The following is an 18,712-nucleotide window of genomic DNA, read 5'->3' as shown; positions in this document are numbered from 1 at the left end:
TAGTGTTTCTAGCTTTGGGCTTGGTTGAGCTTGAGAGGTAGGGCAGGCAAGTGTTTTGCTTCAGGAACAGAGTTCACCCTTTTCACCACGCTAAATTCTCATCTGATGATTTCATCGGGGTACTGCTTGAGAGAAATACTGTCTTTACAGATTTTGTTGGGTTCCCTAACAGTAATAATGTTCGGCATATTTCTTATCAAGGCATCCTGTGCACAGCATATGGGCAAAACCTGCAGTGCCTGCTCCACAGAATTATATATGACGGTTGCTCTGAATGCTTTGATGCTTGTATGTTTGTGCGTGTATAACTGATTAATATTGTTTGTTAAAACAGATTATTTATTAATGGGTGATGGTCTGTGTGCATGTGTGCAGGCGTTATGTGGCATTTGCTCTAATATATGTTGTCCTTCAGGATGCTTAGACAGTGGAAAAGTAGCACCCATTGGCTTTGTCAATGCCTGTTTGCCTTTGGAAGCTATTGACTGACAGATTCTCGAGTTCACCTGGGATGAATCACAGGCCACTCAACAGTCATATAACTCTATTATTTATATCTTGTTATTATTGATCTATGCCTGATTATGCTGTCAGCTGGAATGTGACCACATCTATAAATCATTCCCTGTAAATGGGGATTGGCGCTAGGAAAACCATCATCCAGGAGCTCAACATCCAGCCCTGGCCTGTTCAAGTAAGGAATCACTAAGCCTATTTAAAAAAACCCTCAGAATATCGCCATCGCTGGAACCACTGCATCCAAGTTGTCTTTTAAAGAGTAATTTTCATGGTGAGAAAAGAGTTCATCTTGAAGACCAGTTTTGTGCATTCATGTTTGGCTGTGCTTGGCTTACCTGTGGTAATGCTCAGCCAGCATCATAAGCAGCATGTGTGATTGTGGCCTGTATTAATTTGTCAGTAATACCACTTGTGGTGTTTCAGCAAAGACCAATGTGTAGATAAGCCTTCGTGGGCGGGATTGTGAGTCCTGGGATTATGATACGGGTTATGATCAAATAGATTCGTTGTCATCATCCGATGAGTATCAGGAGATAAAAGGACGAGTTTGAGTTATAAAGGGCTTCGTTTGATGAGATAATTGACAGAAGGTGGTAATGTTGGCAGTTTGGTGCAATAATGGGAATAGCTATGGCTACAAAGGAAAGGGTGAGAAGTTATAACGGGTTAGGTTGATGTAGAGCTTTAAGTAATATTCTGACATCTTTGGAGGTGGGAACTGGATAGGGTTGTAGCGATAAAGGGATGAGCTGGGGAGGATAACAGATTAGTTTGCAATGGCTATAGACTGGTTTTATTGTCTAATGACTTTGGGACAATCATGGTCTGAGCTTGGCGTTGGCAATGGAATGGGTTGGAAAAGACATTGCCAAGATTTAGAGAGGCAAATGGAAATCGTTCATTTGGTAACGGAATGATATTAGGATGGCAATGAGATTACTTTGGTCTTGTTCTGATAATGGCTTGGGATTGGCCCACAAACACCTGGCTTTACATGCCCCAGAGGAGACTCTCTCAGATACTTTTGAGTGGTACGCTTCCCCCATAACCTTCTTCCATTATAGGGCAAACTGTCGCAAGTGCAAGTAAATCAGGAAGGGTGGTAGAAACAGTTGCCTAGGGATGGAGGGAATGCAAAAGCTTGGTACAAGCTATCCTTGCATCTGAAACTGGCCTCTTCCATTGCTTCTTCATAAAAGGTCTGAAGCAGTATGTGTTCGCTGATAAGTAGCGCAGTATTCTACTTATGGACCCCTAGTTTATCGCGGTTAGCCTTGCTGCATTTTTCAAAACCTTAATGAACTGTGTCTAGTAGCAAACAATTGAATGCTTTATGAATGCAACCACTCTCTTCAACACTCACTGGGACAGAATGGAGGGCCTGTCAGGGGGTCAGACATCATAGTAGCCTTTTAAGGGAAGGAACGAGAATCCAAGGGAGCGGGGTGAGGACGTTTAGCAATCATAGACACCTGTCAGATGGACACTGGGACAAGCCATGGTGATCAAGCTCCATGTCTAAGTCACTTCTGTTGCAGCCTGCCCGAACTGACCGCAGCGAAGATGCTCAGGTATTACGTACAAATCTCACCTGAACAAGGTAGTACAAAAGGCCTTTAGAAGGGCCACACAGCTACCAACTTCAAGCAAATGAAAATGGCTAGAAAAAGCTTCAAACTGATTGGTGAGAGGAGTTGGGCTCACATCCTCACAGAGAGCACCCACAGAACTACCAAAGGGGACTGGGACTATGTGGTATTTAAGGAAGACATGAGAAGGATGGGGACTATGAAGGGGATAATGCCCAAGAAACAAAGGACAGGTCTCTAACAGCTACACAACTAGGTAACTGAACAACAAGCATTATATACTTAAGCAACAAGTTCAGTCACAAGCAGTCTTTCTTTGGTAGAGGGGACTCCCCACTTGCAAAAAAAATTGGTAGTGAACATCAAAGATGCCTTCTTCTACATTCTCAACATCAAGGATGCCCCAGGTTCAGGATAGGCTAACACCACTAGCAGTTCAATGTGCTGTCCTTCAGGCTTCAGTCAGCCCCCAGGGTGTTCACAAAATGCCTAGTGGCAGTGACATCTCGTCCTTGAAAGGCAGGGATCCACTTGGATGCACGCGGACGGGATCCACTTGGATGCACGCGGACGATGGGCTGATATAGACACAATCAAAGGAGGAGGCAAAGGATGGTTTCCTCAGATGCATCAAACTGGACAAGGTTTAAAGGCTACCTGTGAACTTTAAGGAAGGAGATCTTCCTAGATGCACACCTGTGTTTAACGTCCTGCATGATACAATGAGGCTGCACGCTGTACTGGAAATGCTGCAGAGGTGAGAAAATCAGCTAGGGCAATGGCCAGACAGGTGATATCCTTCTCCAGTTCTGCAGTCGCAGGATGTGAGTCCTGCTGGTGTGCTTTACTGGAATCCGACACAGGTGGATGTAGATTAGCAATATGTTATTCAGGTACAGTATAATGGATCCACCTTCCACTCTTCAGCAGGGGTCGAGGCTGTTAAAGATGCTTCCCTGGATGGATGGGGATGCACATAGACTTACAATCAAAGGATTGTAGTAGAAATCAGAACAAGCTGCACATGAATACGCTGGAATTGAGGGAGGCCAAACATGGGGCATATTATAAAGAACGGCGTTGAAATTATCGCTGGTTTAGCGGCAGGAAACTGCAGCTAAAGCGGTGATAATGGGCTTGATAATATGTCCGCGAAAATTCCAATAGAAGCCCTTGTTCACACCAGAACATGGACTTTTATTGGAATTCCCAAGGGCATATTATCAAGCCCATTATCGCCGCTTTAGCTGCAGTTTTCTGCTGCTAAACCGGCGATAATTTTTAATGCCGTTCTTGATAATATGCCCCAATGTATTTAGAGCATTCAAGGCTTACAATGATTTAATCAAGACGTTGCGTCTACAATAACGAAAAATAACGTACAAGAGGGCAGGGTAGGGGTTTCAAAGCAAATTCTACAGAACGGTGCCACAACGATTGTATGATGTCATCAGTGATGTTATTTGAGTTGTCTTTAGTAATGTCATCAATGATATTATTTAACATGTCATGAGTGATGTAATGTGTGAGGTCCTAAGCAGTGCATGGAGGGGGCACAAGGTGCAGTTAGCTCACTAAAATATAATTGATGAATTTCAGTGTTTTTTTAATGTTTTGTTCTTATATTATTACAAGACCTAACTATAACATCACTTTAATCTTTGGTTTTTTCAATTTGTTTCTAAAATTAAATTCAGTAATCTCTAAAATCTTAGTCTTACCTAATTATAACTTAATTTTATTGTGTTTTTATCAGTGATATATTTATATATTCCAAGTTACATGTTTGAACTGTAGACATCTCTATTTAACAGGTGCTTGGCCCAAATGACAGATTATATGGCACATGGAAGAAATATGCGTAAATTACACTGCATTCAGAATTACAACATTCCATTCAAGGGCTTGGCCCCCACTGCACTCTCCACTCGTTTTTGTATACCTATATTTCTTTAATTTATTGCTAGGTTACATCATTATACTTCTTTCCGAAGTAAAGGTCCTGCCTGTCCAGTGGCACATGTGAGGTGACCAATCAGTAAAAACTAAGCTAATCCCAGCAGCTGTCTTCCTCCAGACAACCTTTATACATCTAGCTGTAACAAACTTTTTTCCTGGTTGAGTAAAGCTGTGCACAGGTTTGGCCTCTCCAAACCATACAGCACAATACAACATGTAACAATGAATGCCTGTACTTTAACCAGAAACTGGCTGTTCTTAAAATAAATGTACGGCAGCAAAACAGACACGTCTGAGGACAAAATGAGATCTAGGGGCATATGTACAAGCCCCTATCGCCGCCACAACGTCACTTTTATCGACGTTGTGGTGGCGATATGGCTGTGCCTTATTTACAAGGCAGCGTTAAGCCACTTTTAACGCTGCCTTGTAAATAAGGCCCCCTTTCACGCTATGGTTAGTGTGAAAGGTGTGGGCAGTGGTTGCTGCGGTAGTCGTTCCACCGCAACAACCATTCATTTTGACGCTGCTCCATATGCAAAAGGGTGGCGTACAAAGGAGGCAGCGTAAAAAGTTGGCGAAACAAGGAGAAATGCATTATTTCTCCTCGTTTTTGCTATTTTCACGTGTGCTGCCATGTGCAGCACACATGGAAAAAGCAAAATGCCATGGATTGTTTATGTACAGGAAGGTGTCCCTTCCTGTACATAAACAATCCTTTAAAAAAAAAAATGCCATTTTGTGACTTTCATGTGTGCTGCATGAAGCAGCACACATGACAGTGACAGAATGGCATTTTAGGATTGTGTATGTACAGGAAGGGACACCTTCCTACACATAAACAATCCTCCCCTGGACGCAGACACCCTTGGTGCAAGAGTGCCTGCTTTGCCGCTAAGTTGCTAAACATAGCACCAGCACAGGGGGAAATGCAAGGCTGCACCACCAGCACAGGGGGGAATACAAGGCTGCACCCCATTCCCGTAAATATGGTGCAGCCTTGTGTTTCAGAAGTGGCGGAGAGAGGCGTTATGCCATCACGGCTAACGCCTCTCTCTGCCACTTCCTTGTACATCTCCCCATGAATTTTGCATAAAATCTATAAAATAAGCATAGAGGGCTGAAGGAAAAAGACTGCCAAAATAGAGTAGTACATATGAATAATACCAGAGAAGTGACCTTTGCTATTGTAGATGAGCTTAGAGCGCCATCTGTGCCAGGGAATATAATTCATCTTTCAGTACCAAGACGAAAAAATTGAGCAGATCTTGTCTCCAGGCTCTCAGATAAGAGTTTGATATTGATGTGTGGCCTGATTACTTGCTGGTAATCTTCATTACTCCACGTCTAGGCTTTCCTTCTCTAAATCATGTATCCCCCTCTTTCATTCCCTTGATAGTCCTCTTCAATATATTTTTGGTATTGTTCAGATAGTTATAGAGGTAGGTGGTCACTTGCCTAGTGTAGTAAACTATTAGAATTATCATGACATCATGGAATGCCTGGGTGCCTCTCTGGCTCATAATGTCAGTTGATCAACTCAGGCTGAGCTGCTTAGAGCTGGCTCCTGGTGGGGTTTTATCTATACTTCCTATCTTCTTCTATCATCTAACCTAGGAGGAATCTACAATAAAGAATCTACCTACTTACACAGTTGGACTGTGCATCATTCTTTTACCACACCTAGCAATTGGAGATGGAGCAAAAAAAGAGAAATTGTGGAGTAGGAAAGACATTTCTTGTCTATAAGGTGAAACTGTCCTTCATCTAGTAAGGACTGAGGTGAAGAAGACGGAGGAGGAGGTAAAGTTCAATTCAACATCTTAAGACGATAGTGGAGATAGGAATACCGCCTCAGTGTGCCATCATCAGGGTCACTGGAATTGTTCGACAGTTGATGACCAAATTATATGACAAGCATAGGCAAAATATACCGCATATTGTTTTCTTTAAAGAAAATTATGCAACGGATGTGAAAGGAATTTTAATCTAGCTGTTTTAAAAATTCTCTTTTCAAAAGTCTGTGATTAATGCAATGATAACGTCTATTCTGGACCACAGGAAGGCCCTCACTATAACTGTTTCAAAGAACCTAATCAGTCACCTTCAGGTGATATAAATGGCGGTGTCTTCCTGGCTTCTTGGACTCAAATATAGAGGTCATATTAAAGGTCAACTTCATAAACTGCACAGTTTGCCAGTCCAAAAGAGGGCGGCCTTAAGGCACTGTATTTTGCTAATCTGTGTACTTATGGACTCGGTCCATCTGTTCTTCCATCAAAAAGAACTAGATATAAGCCCTTTTCTGGACCTTTATCTGTAATCAGATGCTCCTGGTAGTCCCAAGGATTACAAGAAGCCGCAAAGGTGGAAGATCTTTCTCTTACTGGGCACTCAGATTGGAGAAAAACGTTCCTCTCTAATCAAATACTTGTCGACCCTCGGTCTAGGTCCACTCTCTTCCCGCAGCTCCGCTGTGCAGCCTCTTGCCTCCAGACCCCGACCTCCTCCTTGGGAGGATTGAGGCTGCTGCCCGCTCCAACTGGGACCAGACTGCCTGCTACCACCGTAACCTTTTTCAGCCGTCTTTTTCTTAATATATTCCCTGTTGTGCCACTGTTATTGTGCCCATCTGCTTCTTGCTCTAATTCCACCACTGTTTTTATTTTCTTGGGCCTGCTTGTTCCTGTCACCTTTCGCCGCTGCTGCCCCTGTGGTCCCTCCCCACTGGAATTCCCCCCCAGAATTACCCCGCTCCTGCCTCCCAGCCTCTCCTCCCTCCCACCTCCCCTACTTAATGGCGGCCGCTGCGGGGGAGCATGAGTAAGACCTCTGACCCTCTGTCTAGGTCCACTCTCTCCCCGCAGCTCCGCAGACCCAGACCTCCTCGTTGGGAGGTTCGAGGCTGCTGCCTGCTCCAACTGGGACCAGACTGCCTGCAACCACCGTAACCTTTCTCAGCCGTTTTTTTCTTAAATGTTCCCTGTTGTACCACTGTTATTGTGCCCATCTGTGTCTTGCTCTAATTCCACCACTGTTTTTATTTTCTTGTGCCTGCATGTTCCTTTTGCCGCTGCTGCCCCTGCAGCCCCTACCCCTCTGGAATCCCCCCCCCAAAAAAATCCCCCCGCTTCCCCCTCCCAGCCTCTCCTCACCTTCCCTACTTAATGCCAGCATTTGTAAAGCGCACAGCTACCTCCAGAGAGGTGTCCTGGCGCTGGGGGCCCTTGGGAAGATTAAGCAAGTTATTGCTCAGAGCCACATGGTTCTGGGCTAACCTGCCGCCAGAGCCAGGGATCGAACCATGAACCCTGTGGTCCGGAGTCAGGCACCCTGGCCGCTGCATCACACCTCTTCCACTTAATGGCAGCCGCTGCGCGGTTGTGCAGCTGTTGGCGCAGCGGGCGTGCTGCCAGTGCGCCGAAAGCATGCCAGAGGCAAGCTCGCCTGTGCCTGTCCGCGACCCGACCAAGGCCAGTGCCAGGAACCCTAGACCTCCCACTACCCATCGTTACGATACCACCACCCTTCTCGCACTCAACCCTGGAAGACTTAGAGAATGCCAACAGGCCTTGCCGAAAACGAACCACGGGCAGTTCTCCTGCCTCCACTGCCGCCAGACCCTCACTGCCACCCCGGCCTCCAACATTGCCGACGCCAGCACCGGCGACACCCTAAAATGTATCCTCCTCAACGTACACTCTGTACACAAACACACCATGGAAATTTGGAACCTACTCGACTCTCTCTCACCCGACATCGCCTTCTTCACAGAGACATGGACCAACACATTCTCCGTCCCCAACATCAGCACCGCCATCCCAGACGGATACAAGATCCAGAGGAAAGACCACTCCAACCACCCAGGAGGGGACCTCGCCATCGCTCACAAGAGCACCCTCCACCTCACCACCTCCAGCGAAACCTTCCCCTCTGCCGAACACCTGTACTTCCATATCCAGACCACCCCCAAAGCCACACTTCAAGGAATCCTCGTCTACAGATGCCCTGGCCCCTGAACACCCTTCGCCAACACCATCACCGTCTTCATAGCACCCCACGCCATCACCTCAACAAACTACATACTCATTTGAGACCTGAACTTCCACCTTGACAACCCCAGCGACCCCAACTCCACTATCCTTCGTGACAACCTCGCCAGCATCGGACTTAAACAACTCGTCAACACACCGACCCACAGAGTAGGACATACCCTCGACCGCATCTTCACAGCAGAAAACAGCGTCCAATACAGCCACACAACGCAGCCGCCATGGACCGACCACCACTGTGTACACTTCACCATCAACAAACCTAAGGCACCCAAACCAGCCGCACGCCCACCACGAAGGAACTGGAGCAAAGTTACTGACAAGCAACTTAACTCCACCCTCACCCGAGACAACCACACCTGGGCACCCGACGCAAATGATGCAAATGACGCAGCCAGAGAACTAAACACCTGGATCTCCAACTGCGCAGACGAGCTCTCCCGATACGCAATCGACAGACAACGCCCCAGGAAAGCTGCCTGGTTCACCACTGCTCTCCAAGAAGCCAGACACACCTGCAGAGTCCTGGAGAAGAACTGGAGAAACACCAAGACAAACGAAAACCACACCACCTACAAGGACGCTATGGTAGATGGATCGGACACCGGAGGCCAGGTAGGTGAATAGAGATAGGATTTATTAGAGCTTTGAATAAAGTATAAGGGCTCCTGCCTCAGCAACCGCCTAGTCGGAATGAGGGGAATCTGGAACCAACTGCATGTAGTGCATGATTCCAGATTCCACATTCCACGGCCAGAGGCAGGACAACATAGAATACAACATATCCTCTCTTCTTAATGAACAAAGAATAAACCATGTGATTATACAGCAATGACAAGAAAGTGAGCATGTAAACTTTACACTTGGAACAGGGGTACATTGTAAAGTGGAAGCACACCGAGAAAGTGTGTATATAACCTATGCAAGAAAGGTTACTATAACAAGAAAGAATACGATAAACACATTGCAAAATCATGAACACATTGCAAAAATCATAAACTAAAGGTATTTAGATAATACATCACAAAATTATGTACCTGTAATATAACGTGCATAAAATCAGTCAAGGAGAGCAATTAACCAGAAAGAATAGAAATGTAAAAACAGATCAATATAACACAAAGTTATCATACTTCCTGGGAGTACTACGCTGTCTTGAAAAACGAGGATCCACTTGTGCAGGTACCCTGACTTGCTCATTAACTCGCCCAGACCCACTAGGGATAAACTTGGGATTGACAACGACTCCAGAACTATTGGAGCAGGAAGCACTCTCAGAATCAGACTCAACATCAATTACATTCTTGGCAACACCACCACTCCCTTTCGCAAATAAAGCAATTCTCCTAAAGTTCCAATTTTGGCCATTCTCAAGAACAACATGCCACTTGTGCACCTCTTTCACCTTAAAAGGGTCTGAAAATTTGTTCGCTCCAGACTCTTTCCTACCTAACTTTACTTTGACATAGTCACCAACATCGACTCTACCAACCTTCCCCTTGAAGCAACATTTGTCATTCATGGGACTAACACCAAAGTGTTCAAACCCTTGAGACTTAAGTTCCAACAACCACTGAGGGACCATCTTAGTTTTGGGAATTCTACCTCTCATGCTTTCAAAGGGAACTCTATTAGTCACGCTATGAACTGTGGTATTGTAGGACCAAACAGCTTCTTCCACAGCACAACGAACATTTCGTCGACCTTGCACAGCCAATTGAATGACACCCTTGATTAGCCTGTTCATGCGCTCCACAATGCCATTCCCCTGTGGATTATACAAGGATGTATGCATGTGCCTAATGCCGTGATTGGATAGAAAAATCTGCATGGAAGAGGAAGTTAATTGTGTACCGTTGTCTGTCAATAATATACAAGGGAAGCTTTCTTTCATAAAGATAGACCTAAGATACCCAATCACACTCTCAGTAGTTATGTTTTTCATGAACTCAACGCACAACCATCGCGAACATACATCCACTAAAACTGTCGCAAACCGACAATCAGCAGGCAAGTAGTCCATGGGACCAATAAAGTCTAAACAGACTTTGCCCCAAGGTAGATCATCACAGCTGGAGATAGACCCCAAGGGACGTGAATGCACCTTTAATCTCTTTTCACTCTCTTTGCACAACAGGCAGTTCTCAACCCAACACCTTACATCATCATCTAGACCTGGCCACCAAAAATTAGTCTTGAGGCGTTTACTAGTCATGCTCTGACCGAGGTGACCTTCATGGGCCAGAGTAAACAACCTCTTCTTCAAAGGATTGGGAGGTATAAATCTTTCACCCCGCAAAACAAAATCATCAGAGCTACCTACACTGAGCTCCTCCTGTATCTGTGCAAAACTACGCAAAGCAGGTTTAATATCACCCTCACGTTTCCACCCCAGGCGAATGGCAGTGATGAGTTCTGCAAAATCTGAATCGGCTAAAACTGCCCGATGCCACTCTTCTCTAGATATAGAATTAAAACCATTTGAGCAAGCATCATTGAAATCATCCACCAAACACACAGTCTCATCATCAAAGTCATAGCACTCTCCACAATCAACGGGAAGGCGGGACAAGCAATCCGCTTGGACATTCTTCCAACCAGAGATGTGCTGTAATGAGAAATCATACTCCTGTAACTTTGCAGCAAACCTCATGAGAAGAGGAGAACCTTTACTGGCACCCCCAGGCGAAAGTATTTTGAGGAGAGGCTTGTGATCTGTTCTCAAAGAAAAGTGTGAGCCCCATACATACGTACGAAAGTGCGACACACCCCAAACAGCAGCTAACGCCTCACGTTCTATGACCGCATAATTGCGTTCTGAAGCCGTTAGGGTGTGTGAAGCGAAAGCTACTGTTTTCTCTGAGTCACACCTTCTCTGAGAGAGAATAGCACCAATGCCATAAGCACTTGCATCGACAGTCACAAATGTATCTCTACTCGGTTCAAATGTGGAAAGAATACCTGCATTGACAATCTCTAACTTGATTGTTTCAAACGAATCCGATTGTAGTGGACCCCAGTCAAATTGTACACCTTTCTTGAGAAGTAATCTCAATGCTTCAGTTTTGTGAGAGAAGTTGTGGACAAACTTGGAATAATATTCCACTAGTCCCAGAAATGATTTCAATTGTTCTTTGTTTGAGGGAAGGGGAGCACATCTGATGGCTTTTAACAAGTCTTCCTTGGGTTTGACACCTGAATGTGATATAGTGTATCCTAGATAATCTATTTCTGTTAACAAGAATTTACATTTATCTTTTCTAAGGGTGAGGCCCGCATCAGAAAAGATATGCAACACCTTGGCTAGATTATCATTATGTTCGGATTCATTAATCCCTGTTACTAAAACATCATCCTGAAAATAATGGACTTGCTTTAAACTTCCAAACAACGAATGCATCATGCGCTGAAACACACTGGCTGCGGAAGCCAACCCAAAGGGTAATCTTTTAAATTGGAATACTCCCTCAACAGTAATAAAAGCAGTAAGTTCCCTGGACTTAGGATGAAGCACTACCTGGTGGTATGCTGAGCGGAGGTCCAGCTTACTAAAAAATTTTGCCTTGTCCATTAACAGCACCATCTCAGAAATGTTAGGGAGCGGGAACTTATCCACCACAATATTCTGGTTAAGGGACCTAAGGTCCATGCAAAAACGCAGTTTTCCATCTTTTTTTTTAGTGACCACCACAGACGAAAGCCACTCTGACACTTCTACAGGCTCTATGATATCCTGTTTTTGCATGTCATCCAACATATCTCTCACTTCCTTACGAATGGCAATGGGTATTCTCCTGAGAGGGTGTCTTACAGGAGAGGCATCTTTTTTTAGCTTTATAACATGCATGTATCCATCCAACTTGCCCAAATCTGTGCGAAAGACATCAGCAAACTTATCTAAAATGACATCAATACTGTGGAATTCATCAATTACTAAGACACTTTCTGCTGAACGCGGGTCTAAAATAATGTGTAAATCGTACTGCTGTATCCAGCCTAAAATTGCCGGACCGTCATCTGAAATGTATACCTTACCAGAAGAACATCTGCCTTTAAATTCAAATGAAGCATCCATAACGCCCATAATGTTGATAATTTGTCCACTGTACCCTTTCGGAATGATGTCACTCACTTGGAGCGTCACATCGGGCCAATGTTTCTTGAATAAAGACATAGGAAATATGGAATGCATAGATCCCGGATCAACAAGTAACGTTATGGTAGCCCCATTTACCACAAAATTGGCTTTTGGCCTCTGAAGACCAACGCGAAGGCATGTTCCCACATCATCACAACCTTCAATGCATAAAGACATTTCATTAGGAACACAGTCATCATCAACAAAAGCAACCTTATTAATGGAAGGTGCCCTACAGGCCTTGCTAATATGGCCCTTCCTTCCACATTTCATACAGGTTTTGTCTCTGGCAAAACAACCTGCAAAATCAGCTGCATGAGACATGCTACCGCAGCGAAAACAACCCATAAATTTACTCTTCCCAATTGAAACAGTATTTCTATTTCTCTGTCTAAAATTCGAGAATTTAGGTTTAACATCACTTGAAACAAAGTTTTTAGACTTGACGTCCGTGGAAGTGAGACTCTTATCCACTTTGTTCACGACATATATGGAATCATCCTTCTTTGCTTCCAAACTGTGCATTTCTTCCATGCATTTGTCGGCTTCTTCCACTACCTTTGCAATTGCTATGGCTTCTGTTAAGTTTGGATTTTTCGCAGCCCAAAGTTTTTGCTGCATCCTGCATTGTACGATTAGTTGATCTCTGATCATCTGATCAGTCATGGGTCCAAAATCACACTTCAGCGAAAGTTCTCTAAGACGTGTAACCATTTGGTCAACAGATTCTTTGTCTTTTTGAGGCATAGTGTAAAACTTGTGTCTCTGCATGACAATGTTCACCTTCTTTCCGAAGTACTTCTCAAGTCTCATTTTAGCAACCAATATATGGATTATCAACCAGCTCACCATCTGCACCACGTAATTCAGGTAAAAACTTGAATGCATGTTGACCTCCCTTGCCTAGAGAGTTTAGTAAGATTGCTTTCTTCCGAGACAAGGGAAATCTAAGGCCATCAATGGCTTCAAGATAATTTTCAAAGACACCAATCCATTCTTCCCATTCTAAGATAGGTGTATCTCCTTTGGCCAGAAATGGAGGAGGAGGTGCAATGGTGGAATTCGCTGTCGTGGCCATAGTAGTAAAATTGGAAATCAATGCGGAATTAGGCTGAGGCAGGAAAAGTTGTAAATTCAATCAATAGATAGTCAGATCAATTTAATGTGAAACGGTTGAATATGATGAACCAGTTCCTTGTAAAAGTGCAAGGTATAAATTATCAGTATGGAAGATAATGGAACAAATGAAAAAAAAAAAAAAGTTTGTTTTTTTTCCCACTTATTTCTTTTATTTTTATTCCATTTTCCCAATTTTAATAATAATAGTCAATATTTTGCCACTTCTAAGAATAAGGCGTATCTTGCACAGCTTCCAAAATAGTCGTAGCGGTTAAATCCGGACTTTGTGACGTGGTTGGCAAGAAACCTCACTCCATGGTTGGCAAATTGGAGGTTGTCTAAAATGGCCGCCGTGCGTGCTGTTTATGCGTGGAGACGTGATGACGTGGTGCGCGCACAACACGACAATGAAATCTCAGCGCGATCAAGATGCGCGCGACGCTTTGTGGCGCCTAGCAACCAGGACTCGGGAAAGGCCGCAACCGTTGACGGGCAAAATTATAATAATTCCTTTCCCTAAACGGGAAAAATAAGAGCAGACTCACGGCACCATCGGGACATCAGCGGGAAAGTTCAGGGATGAGCGCCGAGTCGCAGACGAAGTCCCAGCAGCACCAGGAGTCCAGCACCAACCGCAGCGAAGACGCGATGGCAGAGGGGCAGGCACAGTGACAGGGTTCGCAGGATCGTCGCCAAAATATGGTAGATGGATCGGACACCGGAGGCCAGGTAGGTGAATAGAGATAGGATTTATTAGAGCTTTGAATAAAGTATAAGGGCTCCTGCCTCAGCAACCGCCTAGTCGGAATGAGGGGAATCTGGAACCAACTGCATGTAGTGCATGATTCCAGATTCCACATCCACGGCCAGAGGCAGGACAACATAGAATACAACAGACGCCATGACGGGCTACCACAACCAGATCAGAGCCACCAAGAGGAACTTCATCCACAACAACATCCTGGCCAACTCCACCAACTCCAAGGAACTTTTCAGTGTCACTAAAGAATTCACCAACCCATGCAGCGAAGCCACTGACATCACCCCATACCAAGATCTCTGCGACAAGCTTGGAACCTATTTGCACCTCAAGATCAAACACCTCTATGACAACTTCATTGACCATCCACCAGGCGCCACAGATGGCCCCCGCCCCCCAGAAACACCAGTTAGCCCACCATCTCCAACTGGACACCAATCACAGCTGAAGACATGCCTCGACCATGAAAAGCATCCACTCGGAGGCCCCCACCAACCCCTGCCCCCCTCACATCTACCACAAAGCCGCATTCCAAACTGCAACGCACCATCAACACCACCTTTAAAACAGGCACCTTCCCAGATGACTAGATGCACGCAGAAGTCAGACCCCTGCTCAAGAAGCCCACAGCTGACTCCACCAACCTCAAGTACTATCGACCCATCTCGCTCCTCCCTTTTGCAGCCAAAGTTGCAGAGAAGACAGTCAACAGGAAACTGACACGATTCATTGAAGTGAAAGCTGTCCTCGACCCGTCCCAATCCGGATTCCAAAGCAACCACAGCACAGAGACCGCCCTACTCGTTGCCACAGAAGACATCTGCACCCTCCTGGACCAAGGCCACTCCGCAGCCCTCATCCTACTCGACCTATCAGCGGCCTTCAACACCATCTCCCACCGCACACTAGTCGCCAGACTACACGACACCTCACTCCCACCTACAAATGCCTACACAACATCGGACCCAAATACCTCAACGACAGAATCAACTTCCATGTACCCAAAAGAAACCTCCGATCTTCCAACCTCGCACTGGCCGAAACCACGCGCATCGACAGAGCCAGAGTAGGCAGAAGATCCTTCTCTCACACTGCAGCCAAGACCTGGAATGAGCTACAGGCAGACATCAGACACACCTCCTACCTGAACACCTTCAGGAAGACCCTCAAGACCTGGCTCTTCGCCTAAACAGATCTGTGGACCCCCTCCACCCTCAGCGCCGTAAGACCCTCACGGGTGAGTAGCGCACTTACAATTCCATGATTGATTGATTGATTGGTTGATCTTGTCTTTCAGAGCATACTAAACTCTTCACAGGGCCACACCAAATACTGGTACATGTGAAAGAGAGACACAATACACAAAGGAGGTCTCAGAGGAGGGGTGGAGGACATTAAATGCAACATAGGGGATTTCAAGGGAATCCCCAAAATCATTGTCAATTCAACTTTCACACTTAAGGGACATTTAGCATACACATATAGACCAGCCATAATCTAACTTCTGCTCTTAGCATTCAAAACAGAAAATGTTACATAGTTTTCATTAAAAAATAATATCTGTGGTGTTTCTCTTTGGTGACTATAATGTTGACATATAGCTGTCTAAGATAACTAAAGTCTAATAAATAGCACCACATATATATTTTTTACATAGGTAAGACTTCTTATTCATTAAAGTTTTTTATGAGAAGTACCTCTTTTCCTATTTTTAACTTAACATTTTTACACCTTAACACCAATCTACTACTTAAGCCCCCACACCTGCACTTCACCAAACGGCGGACAAGATGATCTCCGGCAAAGAGCCCCCATTGAGGGTGCCCGTTGGGCATTGCAGCGCTGGCCCGACGAGGAGCAAACACCCTATGATGAAACATGACACCTATCCAGGTGTGTGAGGGCATTTAAATCTTGCAGGTCACACCCCCAGCATATCCTTCAGAACAGTTATTGACCTACACAGACACTTATATTTCATGAGAAGCGGCATACCCTTTATGCATTTTCTAGAGTATATGGAGCATGTAAGCCAGACCTCAATGCGCTCTAAGTCCGTCCCTTTTTGTTTAACACAATTTGCACAGCGGCACAGCAGTGGGACTAATTTTTGATGAGGAAGTAGCTTATAAGCACTCCATTCAAGGTGTGATTTGATTATACACCTTACATACACACAAAACCTTCAAACTAGTTGACTAAACACGGCCACTTTGTCCATTCTCTCCAATCATGGATGAAAATTGAGGCCTAAGTTTTCGGGGACGAAATAATTTATGACATCCTACGAACACCATCCTAGAAGCCGATGGATCCATTCCTTCCAACAGCAACTCAGACGATAGGAACAGCCTTATAGCTATGATAAAGCAACTTATTAAGATCACATTTCACTGGGCAATCATGACTGAAAATCTGATGGCAAACATTTGCCGAAGTGGACTGATAGTGAACAATGTACTAAGGATTTTCCTTGAGGATGGTATCTTCAAGAAAGAATGGTCACAGGTGGCATGGAAATACACCAGGGACTGGTTAGTGCTTATTATCAACACTGCAAAACGCCCTGCTGGCGCACCGATCATCATGATTAATATTGCTGAAGGAACTCTAAAAACCAGCATTGACCTCTTACAAGACGAGAGTAGCAGAAATTAACAATGAGATTGCCGAGAGCAGGCACTACCTGGCCAAACAAAAAATAACAAAACTACTGAAGGATATTAAGAAATAATTCTTTCAAGAAAAGATATACCCCTACTTGAGAGCAGAGTATGTAGAAAAAATGGGAGACACAACATCGGATGACAGTCTATCGTCTTACAGGAGAAAGACTTCATCCAATATCAACTTCAGCACGGATAGCTGGAACAGTAACCAGAGTTGGAACACCAATAACAGTAGGAGGATTCCTCCCTGACAATATGGGCATGAAATAATGCCCTATCAAGGACCACTAATATGGCAATACCCGATATTTCCCCAAGGGCCACAAAACCCTTGCCAAATTCCCTACAAACCTCGTTTTTCACACAAAGGATGGGGCAAAGGGCGAGGAGGAAGAAGAGGACAACAACAAAAACTAGTACAATGGCAAGAACCACCAATGCCACAATTGACAGTGAGAAGCCACTCGGGGAAGAAAGACTAGTTGTCAATTTATCTCAGAGAGAACTTACAAAAACTGAAGTGGAAGTATTACAAAAGTGACTGGGTTATGCACCAATCCCCAAAATCGACGAATTCCAGAGTACTCACAAATTGCACAACTTCTTTAGAAAAATCTGTCTAAAAGCATATTTCCAGGAAAACGGGCACCTATTCAAACTGATACAGGCCTAAAAAATCCATCAAACTTCACCCTCAGCATGGCTATGATCCCACATAAATTGATAACATTTGAACAGGCAGAAGTAGAAAATACGAGAGGTGTGATTGTCATTATGGCTACCACAGATTACAAAAATGAGTGTAATCCCCAATTGGCTGATCGCTAATACTCCACCCCCATCAGACATGATCCCACAGCAAGGTTGAGAACACAGATAGTTTCGATCATTTCTACAGCCGAAACACCGGGGTAGGTCACAAAACACGAGGTCGACTTCCCAGTAATTAAAGACCTGAGAATCTCTTACTTCTTTATCCTGCGAGAAAATCATAGAGGAATCTCCACCACCACTGGGAAGACCCATTGTTTCAGGGATCAATTCACTTTTGGAGCCATTTTCTAAAGTTCTGCGATCACGTCTTACAACCTTATGTGAAAAAGACTCCTTCCTACATCCAAGACACAAGGGGCATACTGAACATAATAGTAACCAACAACAAAATGCATCAGATAGACTCTAGATGTGGAGGCACTTTACATGAATATACCACAACAAGCCACTCTAGAGGTCATAGAAAATAGTTTACTAGCAGCGGAGTGGTGTAGGAAGCTGGCTCTGTATATACTATTCCAAAGTAAGGTATAGTGTGCACAGAGTCCAGTGGATCCCCCAAAGGCTTACAGAGATAAAAGTAGATAATACCTTACTCTCTATTTGTGGTTGTGTTGGCGAGCAATAAGGCTTGATTAGAGGGTAGTGTTAAGCATTTACTGTACGCACTCAGGCACAAAATGATATCACACAATCAAAGACTGAACTCTGACCAATTGTTTTGTATACACATATTTCTTTGTTATATTTTATTTTAGACCCCAGCAGGACTTTGTGAAGGTAAGTAAATATAATACTTTTCAAGAATAGTACAGTTGAATGCAGTTGGCTTTGTTACAGGTAGGTCAAATGTTCAGAAACAGTTTAAATTACTTTGCAGTTACTTTGTAATTACTTTAAAGGATTACTTGTTAGATTACTTTTCAGATTTTTTTTTTACTCAGTGTGATATGCCTAGATATCACACTAGGACATTCCCTAGATAAATGGGGCCTTATTTATGAAGGCCTTGCGCCGCCGGTGCGTCACTTTTAACATGGGAAAAAGTGACGCACCGGTGGCGCAAGGCCTTCATAAATAAGGCCCATGGTAAGTAAGTCAGTTTTTGCAAATACACAGGGGCATATTACCAA

This window comes from Lissotriton helveticus, chromosome 5_1, assembly GCF_964261635.1.
Source record: "Lissotriton helveticus chromosome 5_1, aLisHel1.1, whole genome shotgun sequence".
NCBI lineage: Eukaryota > Metazoa > Chordata > Amphibia > Caudata > Salamandridae > Lissotriton > Lissotriton helveticus.
The sequence above is the reverse complement of the archived record's forward strand: the minus strand, read 5'-3'. Positions refer to the sequence as shown.